Source organism: Tamandua tetradactyla, chromosome 10 (assembly GCF_023851605.1).
Source record: "Tamandua tetradactyla isolate mTamTet1 chromosome 10, mTamTet1.pri, whole genome shotgun sequence".
Classification (NCBI taxonomy): domain Eukaryota; kingdom Metazoa; phylum Chordata; class Mammalia; order Pilosa; family Myrmecophagidae; genus Tamandua; species Tamandua tetradactyla.
Window position 1 is genome coordinate 100,395,250 of NC_135336.1, and position 20,796 is coordinate 100,416,045.

The following is a 20,796-nucleotide window of genomic DNA, read 5'->3' on the forward strand; positions in this document are numbered from 1 at the left end:
GTGCGGGACCCAGCCCAGGTCCCCAGCGCACAGCGGGCCCGGACAGACGCGTCGGTCTGCGGAGGCTCAGAGGGCGGGCCGGGAACACTACCGGCCGCCCGCGGTCCAGCCCTGGCCCCTCCCCGACCGCGGAAGATAGTCTCGCCCATCTGCGCCCCGCCCGCCGCTCTCGGCCGGGCAGCAACTACGAGCTGCGGTGGCAGGCAAAGGGGCGCGGCACGCTCTGGAGGCCACGCCCTCATCTGCATAGTCATGACGGGTATCTCCGCCTTCGGGGAGGGGCGGGCCTTCCCGCGCGCCCGCTCGGCCGGAGGGGGCGTGGCCCGGCTGCAGCGCGAGTTGGGGTGGGGCCGGCGCCGACCAGGCCCCCGGCGCGCTCTCCGCCCCTTCAGCGCAGGCCCCGCCCCCGCCCGCCGTCTGGCAGGGCGCGGGGCGGGGCGCGTCGCTGGAAGGCCCCGCCCCCTCTGTGAATATTGATGCTGCGCGCGTCGGCGTCGCCCTCCTCCCATTGAGCGAGGCTGTGTCGCGTGGCCCGGCGTCGGCGTGACGGTTGGACGCGGGCGCGGCACTGCGGGTCCCGATTGCTGCAGCCGCTTGTCAGTGTGATGAAGATTGGCACCCAGGTAAGCTGTCACTCAACCGCTCCGCCGCCGCCGCCGCCGCTCGCCGCCGCCGCCGTCCCTATCAATCACACCGGCCGCCGCCGCCCCGCCGCCCCGCCGCCACCCGACGCCTGGCTGTCGGCGGGGCGGGACGCCAAGCAGGCCCCCGCACTTGACCCGCCGCCCCGGGGCAGGGGCGAGGGGGGCGCGGTGGGGGAGGGGTGCGGGCGGCGGCGGGGCGGGGGCGCCGTCCACGCCGGGACCCACTCGGGGTCGCGCCGAGTTTGTTTTTAAGTGAGGGTTGAGGTGGGAGGAAATTTCTGGAAGGCGCCGCCACGCTGGGCCCGCTGCGAGGCGCGCCCTCCTAACCGTCCCCTTCGGAGCGCGGCGCGCGCCCCTGCGGGGGTGGAAGGGCGGTGCACGGGGGCGCGCCAGGCGCGGGCGGCGCGCGGGGGCGCGCGGGCTGGGCGGGCCTGGCTGAGAGGCCCGCGGGGGCGCGCGCCGGCCCGGGCCTGGGTGTAGGCGGGTCGCGAGCCTCGCGGTCCCCGTAGCGGTGGGGGGGGGTCGCGGGCTCGCGCGCGGGTGGGGGCGGGAAGATGGCGGCCGCCGGGCGGAGGTCGGGACGCATCCCCGCGGTGCCTCTCTCCTTGCAGCCCCCCTCCTCGCAGCCCTCCTCTCCTCGCAGGGCCCTTCCCCCTCGTAGGTCGCCTCCTCTCAGCTTCCCCCCTGCTCCCCCTCCCCTCGCGTCCCACCCTGGCCTGCGGCCCTGGGAGCGCGCGGAATGCAGCCCGCGGCCACCGCCGGGTCCGAGCGTTTTCGGGGCGCGGGGTGGTGCACGGGGGTCGCACTGGGGGCTGTCCCGCCGGAGCGTCGGGCTGGTCTTGTGGAATTAGTTACAGAGGTGTGAGGCGCGGCGTCAGTTTGGGGTGGATGACCGCAGGGTCCGGAGTGGCCTGGCCGAGCGGCTCGCGGGCGTTCCTTTAGGGAGGAATCGTGAGTCACCTGAAAAGGCTTGAGAAGCTCGAGTCTGCTTTCTGTCCTCCCGCGGGCTCCTGGAATGCCGGTTCCTGATGGTGCCCGAGACCCGCTGGGAGGCCCTCTGTGATGCTTGGCCCCTGCGGAGGCCGGTCGGAAGGGAGTGCGTGTTCGGTGCATGGGCGCAGGCTTGCAGCGCTCCAGAATAGATTTGTCACATGTAAGAGCAGCTTAACGTAGTTATTTAGAGTATAAGCATTCGTTGATTTATGAGAGTGACCGAATTTCCTTAGGAAGGGGTTGCTTTCCCCCTTACGGTAGTTAAGTGTAACTTTAGGGGCTTTCGCTAAATATTAGAGCAAGAATTGAGGTCAACTGTACGTTTGCCAGTGTAGATCTCGGTAATGTCCTGAATCTCAGGTAGGTACAGTGGTCTGGACGAGGCAGGCTGCCTCCGATCTGCCCCCCCACCCATTTTACTATTTTTCCTGAATTTGCTTACGGTGGGGGGTGATATCTGGCTCGCTTATTTCATTGAGTCTGCCACTCAAAGAGACAATGAGTCTCTTGTGTATGCAGCTAGAATGATACCGCTGACAGTGCTTTCCTTTGAAGGAGCCCCACAAAATTTCGGAGATTTAAGTGTTTTGGAATTGATGAATCATGGTGGGTGAAAGATGACTTGCGTTTTAAGCTTGTGATTTAACAGACTAGTTGTTAATGACACCAGGGCCAAAGTGTTTTTTTGAGATTCCTTTCCTCTGTTTTATAGATATTTTAAACCCAGGCACTGTATTGTAACTGTTTAGAATAGTATTACATATGAATAGTAGCTTTCTACTTACAACGTTCACTTTTGTTGCATAATTGCATTTGAAACATTAGAAAAGGAAAGGCCTGAAACTGCTAAAGTGATGCAAAGTGTGCCCCCTGGGGTGTCCTAAACTTTACTTCTCCCTCCCACCTCCCTCAGGCTTCTTTCTGTCTCTTCAGAGAAACACTAAAATGAAAAGGATCAAGAAGGAAGCTACTTACCACTGAAAAATACAGTTACCAAAATATTGGAAAACACATTGGTGATAAATTACTGTACCGTGCTCTTTATTAACTCACCAAGTGACAAGATCCAGTAGCAGATCTGATAATTTTGGAGTTTGATGAGCATAACTGATATTTTGAAATTTCTGAAACAACTTAATGTTTTATGAAAATGCCTGTGATTTCTCTTAGGGGAAGAGTCCCAGGTCCTCCTAAAGCTGTGGCATTTACGGTCTGCGTTTGTAATTGGAGAACACAGCCTTTCAGCTGGCATTTAGTGCACACAGACAGCTGATAGTTTTTCTCATTCCAGGTCACAGATACCAAGTAAAGAGCCCCTGCACTATAAGTCTATTTACTCATGGGAAATGTAGGTGCCCTTCTCTTTTATCTTCCTCAAACGAGTAGAATAGTTGCACAGATGGTACAGGTGACCATGGCAGGTGTGGGAGTAGCAGTAGGCACGTGGGGTTCCCCAATGGTGACTACTCTGGGTTTTGCAAAAACTCTAAGAAGGCCCTCAAGGTGGTAATATACTTTAGAAAAAGTTCATTTGGTGGACATTGTAAAACATTTCGGGGCAGGGAGCGTCAGTCCTTTGATGGAATTAGCCAGCAGGCCTGGCTACGATTGCTGGCCCAGGGCCTTGCTTTTCTTTCTGTCAGATGAGCCTCAGTATACCTACCCTGTTGGCCTGCCATCCTGGTCCTGCTGGTCGGAGCACCCAGCCTGCCGCCTGCCTTCAGCAAACAGCCCCTTGTTTCTGAGGTTTAAAGTGATGGTTTCTGGAAAATCCACAGCACGAAATTAAGCAAATGTATAGTCTGAAATGGCTTAAAATTCCTGTTTCCCTGAAGTACTGGTTCACAGAACACAGCTCAGGGACTTTGGAAGGGGCAGAAACAGTGTTTCAGTCTTAGCCATTTTATATGTAGCAGGGCTGGTCAATGAAAGATTTCTTTGGGGAAAGGTTCTGCAGCTTTTTAAAAACTTGGAGACAGATGACTTGAGGTTGAGAGATTGAGGGTCTTTGAGTTAGTAAAGTTTTGGATTCATTTTATTGTACTGGGACTTTCTCTAAAATGGGTTCCCCCATGGGACTGTCATCCAGGCCTTCTCTTTCCCTCCTTAGGGTTAGGGTTACCTGATGGACAGGCATGGCTAGTATCCCTCCCTGTGTGAGATCATTTCTGCTCAGGGGGAGTGGGATCCCGTCACCCAGAAAGCATGTTCCCCACATGCTTTCTGGGGTTACCCTCCAGCTGAGCGGACTGTACCCAGGGAAGCCACCCGGGAGACTGGACTGGGGCCCTTTCTTCAGGTCTCGGGGACGTGGAGCAGGCTTTCTTCAGGCCCTGGAGATCAGGATCACTTAGTGATAGGGAAAAGGGGTCATGGGGATCCGAGGGACGGTCATCATCCTTGGTCTGGGAGTGCAGGTGCGCTCTGGAAGGCTCCAGCCCCTGCCCGGCCTCGGCCTTGCCTGTTGAGAGAGAGCCTGTGGTCCCCACAGCCCTCTCAGCCCCCAAGGGCCCCTGGGTGCTCCTCTTCCCAGGGCACACTTCGGAGCACGTGCAGGGTGGCGTGGCCCCAAACACGCCTTAATGTAGGGTGTGTGTGGCTCTGTTAGGTGTTGTTTAACATATTCTCTCAAGGTTTGTATTGAAAAAATTTAGGAATTTAGGCAGTGCAACGGTGGCTCGGTGGCAGTGGTTCTCGCCTGCTGTGCCAGAGACCTGGGTTCAAATCCTGGAGCCTGCCAATGCCAAAAAAAAAATTAGGCATTTACAGGAAAAAAGACACGTAATCAATATCAAATTTTGTTAAGCTTGAACATTTGTCTAAATTTAGTTCTGTGTTTATGCATACGTTTTTACATGATCAGTTAAGCTCTCTGTGTGGCATTTTTAGGTAATGTTATTATGTATATTTCTATGTATTTATATAACCCACCGTTTGCCATTTAAGGAATGTATCTAAGACTTCTTCTCAAACCACTTTGTGATTCTGCTCTATTCCTGTACCTTTTAGGGCTGTGCCAGATGTGGTTCTGTTTAGTTTACATCTGAAAGCTGTTTTTTTCCTGGCTTTGGGGTAGCTACTGGGCTGGGGGCCTGGGGTGAGGAAGGTGTGAGCCGTTGGGAAGCACAGGCACACTGGTGGCCATTCCTGCTGGGCTTTGTCCCTGGGCACAGATGGTGCCTAGAAACAAAGATAGTCTATGTGAAAAGGGGCCCTGACTCAAAGGCTGGGGCTCCTGGTTTCCATAAACCAGGCCCATCCACCCTTAGTACCAAGTACATGAGGAAAGTTTCAAGTGTCAGTTTTTACTGATGCCATGACAAACGTGGTCTTAAGAAGTTTATATTTTAATTTAAATTCTGCCAGCTGTAATGACCACTCAGATCAGAGTCTGTTAAAACAAATTCTGAAGCACTGAATTATGTTTGTTATTAGAATTTTTCTCTGTCTTTAGTGGACATATGTAGACCTTTGGGGTTTGAAAATAGTTTTTTTGTACAGAGATTTGATTTTAACAGAATTTGATATCTGTGATTTTATTTGAAATATTGAACTTCCAGTGGTACCTCTCCCCCCACCTTCTTTGAAAAATAAAGTGATTTCTTGACAAATGTGCTCCTCAGAGTGGATTATTGACTGCACATCTCTCTGGGGCAGGGGATATGAAGCCCAGGCTAGAAGACAGATTGGGAGGGCTCATCTGTACACGGTTGGTGCCTGAGACGTCTTCACATGCAGAATGAAAACTCCTCGAACGGTGGTGATGTGTCGTTTACTGTCTCAAAAGGTATCTTGGAGAAGGTGTCTTTTGAATTTAGGTTCTTGACAGTTTTCCTGGCTATTTTGACAGCTTTCTTGGGTTTATTAATAAAGAGGTTTAGTTTGGGAAAGGATCTTCAATTAAATCTTTGCTTTTTTAAAAAAGATGAATAACTGGGGGGAACAAAAAGGCTGGAGATATAGTATGCAAAACTCTTGAATCTTCTTGTCCCCAGTCCTTTTCTGACTTCACATCTGTCTCTAGATGCCACCTGTTACCTTCTGTAGATACTAAAACCGAAATTACCCTGAATTTCCTGCATTTTTTGTTAGTGGAATTGTGCGTTTTCCTTCGTTAAAGCAGATTTTCATAGTAACTAGGAAGCTACACTGCTGGGAAAAATAAACCTTTCTGTACGTTTGGTAGCTTGAGAGCTGGGTGGAGCCACTGTCCTGCACCAAGTAGAGGATGCATTAGTATATTGAAGTAAAAATGCAAAAGAAAAGAAAAAAAGACTTGATATCACCAAAATTGAGTTGGAGAGCAAATTTTAAGTTAATTAAAAGAAGTTCAGCTATAATTTTAAAGTATAAGTGAACTTTTTTTTAATTGTGAAAAATAACATACAAAAAAGCAGTACATTTTAGAGAAACAGAACAATTAGTTATAGAACAGATTTCAGAGTTTGGTACGGGTTGCAGTTCCACAGTTTTAGGTTTTTCCTTCTAGTTGCTTAAAGAATCTGGAGACTAGAACTTTAATATCAATATACTGATTCAGCAGTCATACTCACGTTGAATCCTATCTTCTCTGTTATAACTCCACCTTCTTTGATCTTTCTTCCAATCTTTAGGGTTATTTGGGCTACGCCAATTCTAAATTTTTCATGTTGGCGGGGGCTGTTGATAATATGGGATGGGGGAGTGGAACTAGTTGATGATCTGGAGAGGCTGGCCCTTCTGAGTTTCAGGACTTACCTGGCTTAGAAACTTTCTGGAAAGTAATTATAGTGCATGGAAAATTTGTAGAATCTTATATAACACCCTAGGTGTTCTTTAGGGTTGGCAGGAATGCTTTTGGTTGGAATTTGGCAAGCCATGATAAATAGCAGTATCTAACGTCTTTTTAAACAGCTGTACTTCAGGCCAGTTGTTGGCAAACTGGGCCATGTAATACTGTGGCCTGTTTTTGTAGGGCCCCAGAGCTAAGAATGGTTGATACACCTCAATAGGGTTATGAAAAAAGACAAAGGCAGTAGACAGTTGGTGGCCCCCAAAGTCTGTAACATTTTCTTGTCTGGCCCTTTATGGAGAAAGTTTATCCACCAGATTCATTCTTATCCAGGACAAGTTGAAGTGGGTCTGGATTAAGATGGACTCAAATAGCACAACTTTGGAAAATGATCTGAGTAATAAACCTAGTCCAGGTAAGTTTCCCCTTCAGCTGTTTTAGCCTTGCTTGGCTTATCATGGTGGTGTCCTTAGAACCCACACGGTAGCTGTGAAATCTAAGCAGAAGCATGAAGGAATACATGTGCATGGATGATAGAAGAAACCTAGAAGTCTGAGCTGCAGTGCATCTTCCATTGCCTCACTGCTCTTTGGTTGGCCTGGGACAAAGCCGACAAAGCCCTGCTTTTTGCTGGAGCCAGTGTGGAATGGAGGGGTACGTTCCCAGGCCGCCTGCCCCAGCAGCAGTTGTTCTGAATGACCCTGGTGTCCGGCGCTCTGTGATAGCCAGGAGGGCTGCTTCTTTGTCTAGGCTCAAGGAGTGCAGCCTGGTGGCCAGTGGAGGGGTCCGAGGGTGCTGGGAAGGCTGGCCTAGGTGTCTCCCTCACCTATCTTCTGCTTAGCAGGGCTTTTTCTTTCCAGTATCTGTAGTCCCCTTATTTCTGAAATAAGTGAAAACACTCCCTGTGTTTTCTTCTGTAAAAGGTTTAAAAGCAATGAGCCCGCGTGCTTGCCAGCTTCCTTCAGTCCTCTTGTAACAGTGGTACCCTTGGGGATGCGTGACTTCCCAGGGTATTGCTTCTTTCACTAGCCTGAGACTGTTCCCCCCTTATTCAAATGTTCTCACCTCTAGCTTGATGGCAGTCTAGTTTAGCCTGAGATTATAACCCATAATGATTTTGAACTTGAACATTGTCTCTATTTTAATGCATGTTCTTTTTTCTGTTTTTTTTAATTGTGTGAATTATGTTCCAAGTGAAGAATTCAGCTACTGAATTTGTTTTCATGGCGTGGAGTATGTATTACAGAATCTTCCAGTATCTCTTCCTTTAATAATTTTTTTCTAGTGTAATTTTCTCATTACATTATTATTATTTTTTTATTTTTACTGTGGTACAAACAGAACCAGTTAGTATTTTTTCTGTGTTCCAGATAGGGTGTCATTAAAATGATCTGAATTCTTATCTACACTAAACATTGAGATACTCAAAAATAATGTCTACGTGTACGATGCTTTGCTGAGTTTTCCATGGCGTCTGTGAAGAAGGCACTTGGGTGCCCTATGGAGGTGTGAGGTGGGGGTGCATGCCTGCACGGGCGTGGTAACACAGTTTATATGGCGTCCTCGGCATCCTCACAGCTAAGTGCACTCCACAAACACTAAAGCTGGACCTTCAGATGCCTAAAGTTCACTTTAAGTTGACAGATGTTTCTAAAGGGCCTTCCCAAATTGCTGTGCATTCACTACTGACACTGAGAACTTAGAGACGAGTAAGTCTCAACTCTTATTCAAGAGTGCAAATTTCAATTAGGGAGTATTATGAATGTAATTTGACACACATTTTGAATTAAAGAGGAGATCAGAAACTATTTCCAGACTGTGTAAATGAATGACAGTAAGAAATGAGGCAAGAATGGTTCTCAGAAGAAAGTGGATAGCCTTGAATGCATTTAATAGGCAGCAAGAAAAATAAATAAATTCAGATTTTCACTTAAGAAACCAGAAAAATAAAATTAGCCCAAAGAGAAGTGAGGCAAATCTCAATTTTTGTTTCTGACAAGTCTGATAAGAAGAAACAAGAAATACAATATTTTCAAAATGGATGTCGGTACACAGATGAAGATTTTATATATAAGAACACATCATGTACAACTTGTTGGCAGTAAATTTGAAAAGCTATGTATAGTTTATGAAGAAGATATAGATGACCAAAATTGACTTTTGAAATCTATTTCGACAATATTGAGAAAATAGCCAAAGATTTCTGTCTTATGTAGGCAGTAGGCACAGATGGGATGAGTTAGGTCAAACTTTCATGCAACAGGTAATTCCTGGGTTGGATAAATTGTGTCAACAATTCATTAAACAAACAACTATTGTGATAGCTGCTGAGAATACAAGGGTGACCAGAAACAGATGGGGTGCCTCTGCCTGTTGGGAAGTTCATCGGAGAATTATAGAAACCACTGTAAAGCCTTCAGCCCCCAGCCCCCAGGGGGCTCTGAAGGGGCTGGTATGACTGCAGTGGGGGATGGGGGTGGGGGAACAGGAGGGGAAGGCATAGTCTAGTCATGCCCAAGAGTCAGGCTCGATTAAAAGTAACTGGAGGCCACAATTGGTATAGGGGGACCATTGCAAAAGTGTTTGCCTGAGGCAAGGGGATTCTAACATTTTCAGAGAACCTTCTGGAAAAAACAAGTCTATTTCAGTAAATGAAGAAGAATAAAGAAAATTCAAGCCCTTCAGTAACTTCGGCAGACCTGGACCACACAAAACCATGTTGGTGCTGGGATAGGAAAGACTTGGCTTACACACCCTCGCAATTGGAAGAGCTTGATCCAGCAACCAAGGCCCACTATTGCCAAGAGGGAGCTTGGTTCATCTTTGTGGACACTTGTTTGGGGCTACATTATGATACCCTGGTGACTGGAATAATTTATTTTCATCGATTCTATATGTTTCATTCCTTCAAGCAGTTTCCAAGATATGAGATAAGAGCATGTTGTCTTTTTTGGCTGGGAAAGTAGAAGAAGTGCCAAAAAATATATAAAGATATCTTCAAAATAGCTTGTAGTTTGTTAAGTGATATATAGTTTGGCCAGTTTGGAGATGACCCAAAGAAAGAAGTTATGGTTTTGGAGAGAATCTTAGTACAAACCGTAGAGTATGATTTACAGGTGAAACATCCATGCTAATTCCTACTCAAATATGCGAAACAACTCAAAGGTGATAAAAACAAAATTCAAAAGTTGGTTCAAATGACGTGGACATTTGTAAATGACAGTCTGTGTACAACCTTGTCACTGCAGTGGGAACCAGAGGTCATTTCAGTAACAGTGATGTATCTCGCAGAACGTCTGCGCAAATTTGAAATACAGGAGTGGACCTCCAAACCCATGTATAGGAGATGGTGGGAGCAGTTAAGAATGTTCCTGTTGATGTTTTGGAAGCGATCTGCCACCAAATGCCGAATCTTTACTCACAAAGGAAACAATAGATACCACATCACACCCCATCAGCTCCAGCAGCCACCACCTCTTCAGCTTACACTGCAAATGCCACAAGTACAACAGTCACAATAGTCCCAAGGCCCAGTATCTACCCAGCCCCCACAGAAGGACTCCCAGCACTCAGCCCAGTAGGAGCAGCAAGCAGCACAAGATGAAACCATCTCGCAGCCCAGTCCTCTCAGGCAGGTTAAATATGCCGTGCTTGTTTCTCGCAAAAGGAGATCATTGTAGTAGCGGTGATGTATCTCGCAGGACATTTGTGCAGATAGCGAACAAAGCAGAACCACCACCACCAAGGATTCCCAAAATTGAGACTACTCACCCACCAATGCCTGCGGTCCATCCACCTCCATACCAGAAGCCTCCCCTGGCAGCTGCCTTAAACGAAGCTGATCCACCAGGCCCTGTGGTTGCCAGCAACTTCCCCAAAGTCCAGATGCCCCTCTGGCACACCTGGCCTCAGTGCACCAGCCACCGCCAATCCCCCACCAACCTCTCCACCCCCCTCCAGCTACATGACAGGAATGTCCACCACCAGTTCCTACATGTCCGGAGAAGGTTGTCAGAACCTGCAGTCCCTGATGAAGACAGAGGGCCCCACCCACGGTGTCCTGACCACCCCCCATGGCTCCCTGCACATCTGCCCTGCCACCCCCATGTCTACCCTCCCAACCCACCTCCACCTCCTGTGCCCCTGCCACCAGCCTCCTTTTCCTGAAAACTGGCAAGTGAAGGAAAAGAAGCATTCTTTGAATAAGTCTTCAGGCTGTGATTATGGAGGACTCGTGGGCAGGACAGGGTTTGGGAAGGGTGGCTGTGGGACAGTGAAGCACCTATGCTTCAGTGAGGCATTTGGTCTGTAAAATTAATTGTGAAATCAGAAGCTAGATGATTCTTCTCCAAAGTGAAATTAAGGAAAATGATTTTCACTACTGCAACAAGTACCTTTCTCGTCTAGCTCATGGGTACTATCAAGAGTCCTTAATATTCTATCCATATGTGTCGGTGACATCTTTTCTTTATTCATCTGTTAATGAGGCATGAAGTAAGGTGTCCTGTCCCCTCAGCAGTTTGTGTTATGGCATGTTGGACGCCTGACTTTAACCTATGACCATTTCTTTAGCCTCTGTTGATGCTTACAGAGCAGTCCCATGTGGCACTCTTGTCCAGGTTGGAAGCCTGTGGCTTTTACTTGTGGACCTCAGTCCTCTACGAGGCTAAACAATGCTTCCATTTTGAAGAATACTGCAATTCATAAATTGTATTGATTGAATTAACACTTGTTGGCACCAAAATGGTAAAAGTTGGCCAATACTGTCCTGATTTCTTTATGCGTTCTACAGTTTTCTTGGGAATAAAGCTGTTTTATTCTCAGAGATAAAGTTATGTAGAAGAAATGCAGAGCTTTGGGACTGGACAGGTCGACTTCACAGAGTTGTTTAGCCCCATTGCATGTCTTCCTCATCAGTACAAGGAGGATAAAGAATTGCAGAGATCATCCAACACCCTAGAGGAGCTCTAGCTGGGATGAGAGGAGGGGCATCTTCTTTTCCGTTCTCTGGGGCCTCCCTAGCTCTCTGCATCCCTGGAACTGTCATGCCCTCTCCAGACTCAGCCATGGGAGCTGAGTAAGGCCGAGACTTCATCACTATCACTTGAGTTCATCACTGGGTGATGTCCAGTTAACCAAGCTGTTACATTTGCATCTTTTCTGATGTATCGTCCCATTCTTCCAGTCTGCCTGGGCTAGAAGGCTCAAAAATACTATAACACCAGCCTGTTAGATTCTGCCCGTATTTCGCGTTTTTGTCTGATCCATTGTGAGTTAATTTTTGTATAGGGGATGTTCTACTTTGCTGGCTGCTGGAATGTGATATACCAGTAACAGAACAGCTTTTAAAAAGGGTGAATTTATTGAGTTGCAACTTTATTAAATCAAGGCTATAGAAATTAGGCACCAACAAGAGGTTACCTTCACTCAAAAAAGGCCGACGAAATTCAGGGTTTCTCTCTCAACTGGAAAGGCACATGATGAACATGGCAACATCTGCTAGCTTTCTCTCCAGGCTTCTTGTTTCATGAAGCTCCCCCAGGGGCATTTTCCTTCTTCATCTGCAAAGGTCTCTGGCTGTGTGGGCTCTTGTGACTCTCCAAAATGTTTCCTCTTTTAAAGGATTCCAGTAAACTAATCAAGACCCACCTGGAATGGGCGGTGTTCTAGTTTGCTAGCTGCCAGAATGCAATATACCAGAAACAGAATGACTTTTAAAACGGGAAATTTAATAAGTTGTTAGTTTACAGTTCCAAGACCAAGAAAACGTCCCAATTAAAACAAAGTCTATAGAAATGTCCAATCACAGGCATCTAGGGAAAGATAGCTTGGTTCGAGAAGGTTGATCAAGTTCAGGGTTTCTCTCTCAAATGAGAAGGCACATAGCGAATTCTCTCTTATCTGGAAAGGCACATGGTGAACACAGTCAGGGTTTCTCTCTCATTTGAAAGGGCTCATGGCAAACACGGTGTCATCTGCTAGCTTCTTCTTCAGGCTTCCTGTTTCATGAAGCTCCCTGGGAGGCGTTTTCCTCCTTCATCTCCAAAGCACTGGCTGATGGACTCTGCATTGTGGTGCTGCAGCATTCTCTGCTCTGTCTGAATCTCCTTCATTCTCCAAAATGTTTCTTCTTTTATAGGACTTTAGAAACTTATCAAGACCCACCTAAATAGGTGGAGACATGTCGTCACCTAATCCAGCTTAACAACTGCTCTTGATTAAATCACATCTCCAGGGAGATGTTCTGATTACAGTTTCAAACATACAGTATTGAATGGGGATTATTCTACCTTTATGAAATGGGATTTAGATTAAACCATGGCTTTTCTAGGGACCATACATTCTTTCAAACCAGCACAGGCAGTCACACGTCTCCCTCTAATCAAAGTTCAATACCCACTTGCTAGAGACCCGGGTTCGATTCCCACTGCCTGCCCATGCCAAAAAAAAAAATTTAATACACACGATTGGGTGAGCCACATCTCTGTGGAAATAATCTAATCAAGTTTCCAACCTACAGTACTGAATTGGGATTAAAATAAAAGCATCCTCCATAAGATGGATCAGGATTAAAACATGATTTTTCTGGAGTACATAATCCTTTCAAAGAGGCACAGGGAATGAGATGGGGTCGTCTTTCATTCTTTTGGCTATGGATATCCAGTTCTTCCAGTACCATTTATTGAAGAGACTATTCTGTCCCAGTTGAGTGGACTTGGGAAATTTGTCAAAAATCAGTTGACCGTAGATCTGAGGGTCTGTTTCTGAACTCTTAATTCAATTCCATTGGTCAATATGTCTATCTTTATGCCAAAACAGTGCTGTTTTGATCACTTTACATTTTAATATGTTTTAAAGTCAGGAAGCATGAATCCTCCCACTTCATTCTTCTTTTTCAAGATAGTTTTGGCTATTTGTGGTCCTAACTCCTCCAAATAAATTTGATTATTAGCTTTTCCATTTCTGCAAAGTTGGCTGTTGGAATTTTCATTGGTATTGCATTGAATCTGTACATCAGTTTGGGTAGAATTAATATCTTAATGACATATTAGCCTTCCAATCCATGAACACAGAATATCTTTCCATTTATTCAGGTCTTTGATTTCTTTTAGCAGTGCTTTGTAGTTTTCTGAATATAGATCGCTTACCAGAAACAGAATGGCTTTTGAAGAGGAAAATTTAATAAGTTACAAGTTTGCAGTTCTAAGGCCATGAAAATGTCCCAATTAAATCAAGTCTATAGAAATGTCCAATCTAAAGAATCCAGGGAAAGATACCTTGATTCAAGAAGGCCAGTGAAGTTCAGGGTTTCTCTCTCAACTGGAAAGGCACATGGCTAACATAGTGGTCTACTCTCTTCCTCTCCAGGCCTCTTGTTTTATGAAGCTCCCAGGAGGCATTTTCCCTCTTCATCTCCAAAAGTTGTTAACTGGCAGACTCTGCTTCGAGGTTCTGTGGCATTCTGAAGCTTTGTCCAAAATACTTCTTTTATAGGATTCCAGTAAACTAATCAAAACCCACAAGTTTAATACTCACACTTGATCAAGTCACATCTCCATGGAAATAATCTAATTAAAATATCCAACACACAGTACTGAACAGGGATTAGAAGAAATGGCTCTTTACAAAATGGGATTAGGATTAAAACATGGTTTTTCTAGGGTACACAGTTTATTCCTAGATTTTTTATTCTTTTCATTGCTGTTGTAAATGAAATTTTTTTTCTAGATTTTCTCCTTGAATAACTAATTACTAGTGTATAGAAACACTACTGGCTTTTACATGTTGATCTTATATTCCACTACTTTGCTGAACTTGTTTATTAGCTCCAGTAGCTTTGTCACATATTTCTTTGGACATTCTAAATATAGGATCATGTTGTCTGCTGATAGTAAAAGTTTTACTTCTTCTTTTCCAATTTTGATGCCTTTTATTTCTTTTTATTGCCTAATTGTTCTAGGTGGAACTTCTAGGGTATTGTTGAATAACAGTGATGACAGCGGGCATTCTTGACTTGTTTCCAGTCTCGGTGGGAAAGCTTTTAGTCTGTCACTAGTGAGTGTGATGTCAGCTGTGGGTTTTCATGGGTGCCCTTTGTCATGTTGAGGAAGTGTCCTTCAATTCCTACCTTTTGAGGTGTTTTTATCAAAAAATCATGCTGGATTTTGTCAAATGCCTTTTCTGCGTCGATCAAGATGGTCACATGGTTTTCTCTTTCGATTTGTTGATGTTACGTATCACATTAATTACTTTTCTTAAGTTGAACCACCCTTGCATACCTGGAATAAAACCCACTTGGTTATGGTATATAATTATTTTAATGTGCCTTTGGGTTTGATTTAAATTTTTGTTGAGGACTTTTGCATTTATATTCATTAGAGAGATCAGTCTATAATTTTCTTCTCTTGTATCTTTGTCAGGCTTTGGTAGTGAGAAATAACAAGTGACAACATTTCTATGTTGTCTTCATAGAATGAGTTAGGTAGTGTTCTGCCTTTTCACTTTTTTAATGAGTTTGAGCAGGATTGATACTCTTCTTGGAATGTTTGGTAGAATTCACCTGTGAAGCCATCTGGTCTTGGGCTTTTCTTTTTGGGGGAGGTTTTTCATGGCTTATTCAGTCTGTTATAATTGGTCTGTTGAGATCTTGTGTTTCTTCAAGAGTCCATTTAGGTTATTCATGTGTTTCTAGAAATTTGTCCATTTCATCATCTTATGATCCGGTGGGGTCAGTAGTGATGTCCCCTCTTAGCATTCTGATTTTAGTTGTGTGCTCTTTTTTTCTTCTTCAGTCTAGTTACAGGTTTGTTGATTATATTAATCTTTTCAAAGACTCAACTTTTGGTCTTGTTAATTCTCTTTTTAAAAATTCTCTATTTTATCTCTCCTTTAATCTTTATTTCCTTTGTTCTGCTGACTTCCTGTTGAGTTTCTTTTTCATTTTCTAGGTCCTCCACTTCTGAGGTTAAGTCTGTGATTTGAGTTCTTTCTTTCTTTTTATTTTAATTTAAGCATTTAGAGCTATAAATTTTCCTCTCATCACTGCCTTTGTTCCATTCCATAAGTTTTAGAATGTTATGCTTTCATTTTCCTTCTAGTCATGATACTTCCTAATTTCCTTTTTGATTTCTTTGACACATTGGTAGTTTAAAAATCTGTTGTTTGATATTCACATATTTGTGAATTTTCCCAGTTCTCCCTCTGTTACTGATTTCTAGCTTCCTTCTATTTTGTTAGAGAAATTACTTTGCATGATTTCAATATTTTTAAATTTTGTTGAGACTTATTTAGTGACCTAATTTATGGTCTATCCTGGCGAATGATCTATATGCACTAGAGATGAATGTTTATATTCTGCTTCTGTGGAATGAAGTGTTCTATATGGGTTTATTATGTCTAGTTGGTTTAGAGTATTGTTCTAGTCTTCTGTTCTCTTATTGATCTTCTGTGTAGATGTTCTGTCCATTATTGAAAGTGGTTTATTGACGTCTCCTACTATATTAATGTAGAATTGTCTAATTCTCACTATACATCTGTCAGTATTTGCTTCATATATTTTAGGGGCTCTGCTGGTACATACCTATATTTTGCCATTGTTAAGTTTTCTTATTGAATTGGTTCCTTTATCAGAATATAGTGATTGTCTTTCTCCCTTGCAACAGTTTTCTACTTAAAATCTATTTATCTGATATTAGTATAGCTATACTGGCTGCCTTTTGATTGCTGTTTACATGTTATATTTTTAATATCTGCCTACTGTGTCTTTGAAATTAAGGTGAATGTCTCGGAAACAGTATATGGTGGGGTCATGCTTTTTTATGCCATTTGACTGGAGAGTTTAATCCATTTACATTCAAAGTAACTACCAATAATGCAGGACTTTCTTCTGCTGTTTTGCTATTTGGTCTTTGTAAGTCTTATACCTTTTTGAACCTCAAACCTTCAGTTGATTCCTACTGTCATTTATTTGAGTCTTTGTACGTACCATTTTGAGTCCCTTCTCCTTTCTTTCTGTATATATTTTTTTGGTATATTTTTTTTGTGGTTACTATGGGGCTTAAATTTAACATCCTAAATCAAGTTTGATTTGATACTAACTTAACTTTAATAGCATACATAAACACTGTTCCTGTACCTCTCTTTCCTCTCACTTTTGGTTGTACTTATTACAAATTGTATCTTTATTCATTGTATGTCCCAAAGTATAAATTTATCATACTTTTTATGCATTTGCTTTCTAGAACCTATGAGAGGTAAATAAAAAGTGGTGTTACTTACCAAAAAATACACCACCATGGTCCTGGATTTATAAGCACCCATGTGGTTACTGTCATGTGTCAGCTTCGCCAGGTGAAAGTGTCCAGTTGTCAGTCAAGCTCTAGCCAGATTGTACTATGAGGGTATATCATGGATTTAAACATTAGATACTTTTGATTGCGTGTATGGCCGATGGCGTCTGCAGTCAGTAAAGGAGATTGCCTTCAGCAATCAGAGAAACCTCATCCAATCAATTGAAGGCCGTAAAGGGAGAACTGATGACTTCAGCTGTCAGAAAGAAGAATTTCTAACTCTACTTCAGCCAGCCACCTTCCCCTGGGGTATTTGTCAAAAACTTCATGGTTGTTCCCAGTTTGCAAACTGCTCTACAGAATTCAGACTTGCCCATTCCCATGGTCGTCTGAGTCAATTATTGTAATAAATCATAATATTTACATGAAATATACATATATATATATATAAAATCTCCAGTTACTTCTCTGGAGAACCCTAATACAGATTTGGTACCAAGTGTCATTCTTGAAAAACAGAATCTTAAGAATAAAATTGCTGAGTTGGTTCTGGGGTTTTTGGAATTGGTTCTAGTCTGACTAGATTCATAGGCACTGTTGACCCTGTTTCCTGTGATCAAGATGAAACTGTCATTCCATTTATTGAATTGGCACTAGATATATGCAAAATATCACCATTGGTAACTGCTATTCAAATAATTATAAGAGGCAAGGCTATGGGTGATAGTGACCTTAACAGTGTTTTGTGGAATTTAAAGTATAATGATGTTGGGTGGTTATCCCTAATGCACTGGATACAGTTGTATCCAGGGATGAGCACAAGACTTCAAATTCCCAGCTTGAGCAGCACATGAAGGACATGAAAGTTTATATGTGTGCCATGAAAGAACTCTTATTTCATATAGCTGCAGATTTGAGACTTGTAAAAATCAGACCCAGAGTCTCACTGTATGTGGCTGAATTACAGTGTATATTGAATTCCTGACCTTGCATGGTATCTGCTGTTAAAGTGAGGGCATTGACTGTTAAGGAATGGGATCCTGAAAATTGGAACGGGAACATACGGATTGATAATGACTGTGGTGGGGACATTGAAAGCCTACATTCTCCTGGGTCTTCTTTCCCAGATAAATCTGTAGTTGGCCTGCCTGGAGGAAGCAGCCAAGGCTTCCACCTGAGGTTTACTGTGCACTGCCCATAAACCTGTAACTGCCTCCCCTGAGGAAACAGCCCTCACATCTCTGTATGAAGAGGTTAATCCTGTTTCGTCAGATGAAACTGCAGTGAAATGCCCTGAGGAGCTGATTTGTAAGAAACTTCTCATGACCCATCCCCACTACCCCTCTGTTTTCCTGGATGTATAGCTAGACTGAAGTTCCAACAGGCCTCTAAAAGTGAGGTACAGAGTGAGACACATGAGGAGGTATGCTATATGCCCAAAGAACTGCGTGGATTTCCAATTTAAACAGACAGAAATCAGGGGAATATGTATAGTAATGAATTTTGAGAGTGTGGGATGATGGTGAAAGGAACATATAAAATTGGAGCAGACTGAATTTCTTGATATATGGGCCCTTTAAGCAGAGAGTTTGCATTCAGTGTTGTAGCGCGAATGGTTAGAAAGTTAGAAAGGGTTCATTTGGGTCTTTTGCTGAAGCATGGACCAAAAGGTGACCCATACTGCCTAAAGCTGAAATGCCCAAGCTTTCCTGGTATAAAGTAGATAAGGGGATCAGAAGTCTTAGAGAAATTGGAATGTTAGAGTGGATATATCAGGTAAGACTTACCTGTTCTAGTTTGCTAGCTGCTGGAATGCAATATACCAGAAACGGAATGGCTTTTAAAAGGGAGAATTTAATGAGTTGCTAGTTTACAGTTCTAAGGCCGAGAAAATGTCCCAGTTAAAACAAGTCTATAGAAATGTCCAGTCAAAGGCATCCGGGGAAAGATACCTTGGTTAAGGAAGGCCGATGAAGTTCAGGGTTTCTCTCTCAAGTGATAAGGCACATGGCGAACACAGTCAGAGCTTCTCTCTCAGCTGGAAGGGCACATGGCGAATACAGCGTCATCTGCTAGCTTTCTCTCCTGGCTTCCAGTTTCATGAAGCTCCCTGGGAGGCGTTTTCCTTCTTCATCTCCAAAGATCGCTGGCTGGTGGACTCTGCTTCATCGTGCTGCATCATTCTCTGCTCTCTCTGAATCTCTCATTCTTCAAAATGTTTCCTCTTTTATAGGACTTCAGAAACTAATCAAGACCCACTCAAATGGGTGGAGACATGTCATCCCCTAATCCAGTTTAACAACCATTCTTAACTAAATCACATCATCCAGGGAGATGATCTCATCACAGTTTCAAACGCACAGCATTGAATAGAGATTATTCTACCTTTATGAAATGGGATTTATATTAAAACATGGCTTTTTTAGCGGGCATACTTCCTTTCAAACTACCACATCACCCATCCCAGGAATATCCAGAGTATATACCTTTCAGGACTATGAGGAATAAATTTGGGAGAGAAGTTCCATCTTCCCTGAAGAACTTGGTGGCCACTCTTCTCTGTAGGTCAAATATTATTGCAGAAGCTGGTGCTGTTGAACTTGGATCCTTAAATACAGTGGGAGTGATCAAAACCAGGTTAGCAGAAGTCAAGGTGGCAACACTCAATCACCAAAGACAGGGTGGTTGTGGCTACCATAATGAACAGCAGAGTCAAAGACATAATCAGGATAGTATAGCTTGCAGAGATCTATGATGTTGGCTAGTAGATCACAGGGTACTTAAATGTAAAATAGGTGGGCATTCTATTAAGTTCTTACTTGTTCTCTATAAGCAGATGAGTTCTAGGTCAAGTGAACAGTAGACTAACTTGAATCACAAAAACAGAGTCCCAACCCCTCAATTAGGTCCCAGACTTGAGACAGTTTATAGACTCAGAAGGACCCTGCTATATGGCCAAAAAAATTAATCTTCCTCCTAGCATTCCCCAAAAAGACCTAAGGCCCTTTAGCAGGGTGACTAATGCATAAGGAAAAAGGAAATTTTCTGGGATTGTTAGATACTGGCTTTAAAGTGACATTAATTCCAGGGAACCTAAAACATCACTGTGGTCAGCATTCAGAGTAAGGCCTTATGGAGGTCAGGTGGTCAATGGAGTTTTGGCTCAGGTCTGATAATTCAGTCCCTGATATGATACCATTTCCTGAGGTGAACAGCCTACTACTGGTGGCAGGTTTGTGATAATGGATCACTTCCATATGGAAGAGGCAGCATTTTGTTTTAACTGGAATAGACACATACTCTGGATGTGGGTTTATCTTTCCTGTCTGCAGTGTTTCTGACAAAACTATCATCCATGGACTTACAGAATGCCTTATCCATTGTCATGATATTCCACACAACATTGCTTCTGATCAAGGAACCCGTTCATAGCAAATGATGCATGGGAATTCCATGGTCTTATCATGTTCCCCATTATCCTGAAGCAGCTGGATTGATAGAATGGTAGAATGGCCTTTGGAAGTTACAGCACCAACTAGGTGACAGTACCTTGCAGGACTGGGGCAGTGTTCTCCAGGAGACTGTGTTTGCTCTAAATCAGTGTCCACTTTATGGTACAGTTTCTCCCATACCCAGAATTCACCGCCCCAGGAATAAAGGTGTGGAAATGGGAGTGGCACAATTCACTGTTACCCCTAGTGATCTCCTAGAAGTATTTTTACTTCCTTTCCTTACAGCCTTTAAGCGCTGCTGACCTATAGGTCTTAGTTCCAAAAGGAGGAGTGTGTCCACCAAAGGACACAGCAATGATTCCATTGAACTGGGAGTTAAGATTGCCACGTGGAAACTTTGGGCTCCTTGTGCTTCTGAATCAACATGCAAAGAATGGAATTACCGTATTGGCTGGACTGATTGGTCCTGAATATCGGGAAAATAGAACAACAGCTGCACAATTGAGGTAAAGAAGAGTTTGCTTGGAATATAGGATCTCTTTGGGCATCTCTTAGTACTGCTGTGCCCTGTGATTAAAGTCAATAGAAAACTGCAACAACCCAATCCAGGCAGGACAATCAATAGCCCAGAAACATCAAGAATGAAG

The 20,796-nt window shown here is 44.1% G+C and overlaps 1 protein-coding gene and 1 pseudogene across 3 annotated transcripts in view; both read left to right on the forward strand.

Annotated features, from left to right (window-relative positions):
• Positions 1-494: 494 nt before the first annotated feature.
• PKNOX1 (PBX/knotted 1 homeobox 1) overlaps positions 495-20,796 on the forward strand; it is an 83,553-nt gene continuing 63,251 nt past the window's right edge. For all 3 annotated transcript variants that reach the window (XM_077119004.1, XM_077119006.1, XM_077119005.1), the window contains exon 1: positions 495-623. The gene's annotated coding sequence lies outside the window, so the exon portion shown is untranslated. The remainder of the gene's footprint in view (positions 624-20,796) is intronic.
• LOC143648694 (cyclin-K pseudogene) lies at positions 1,465-11,394 on the forward strand (annotated as a pseudogene).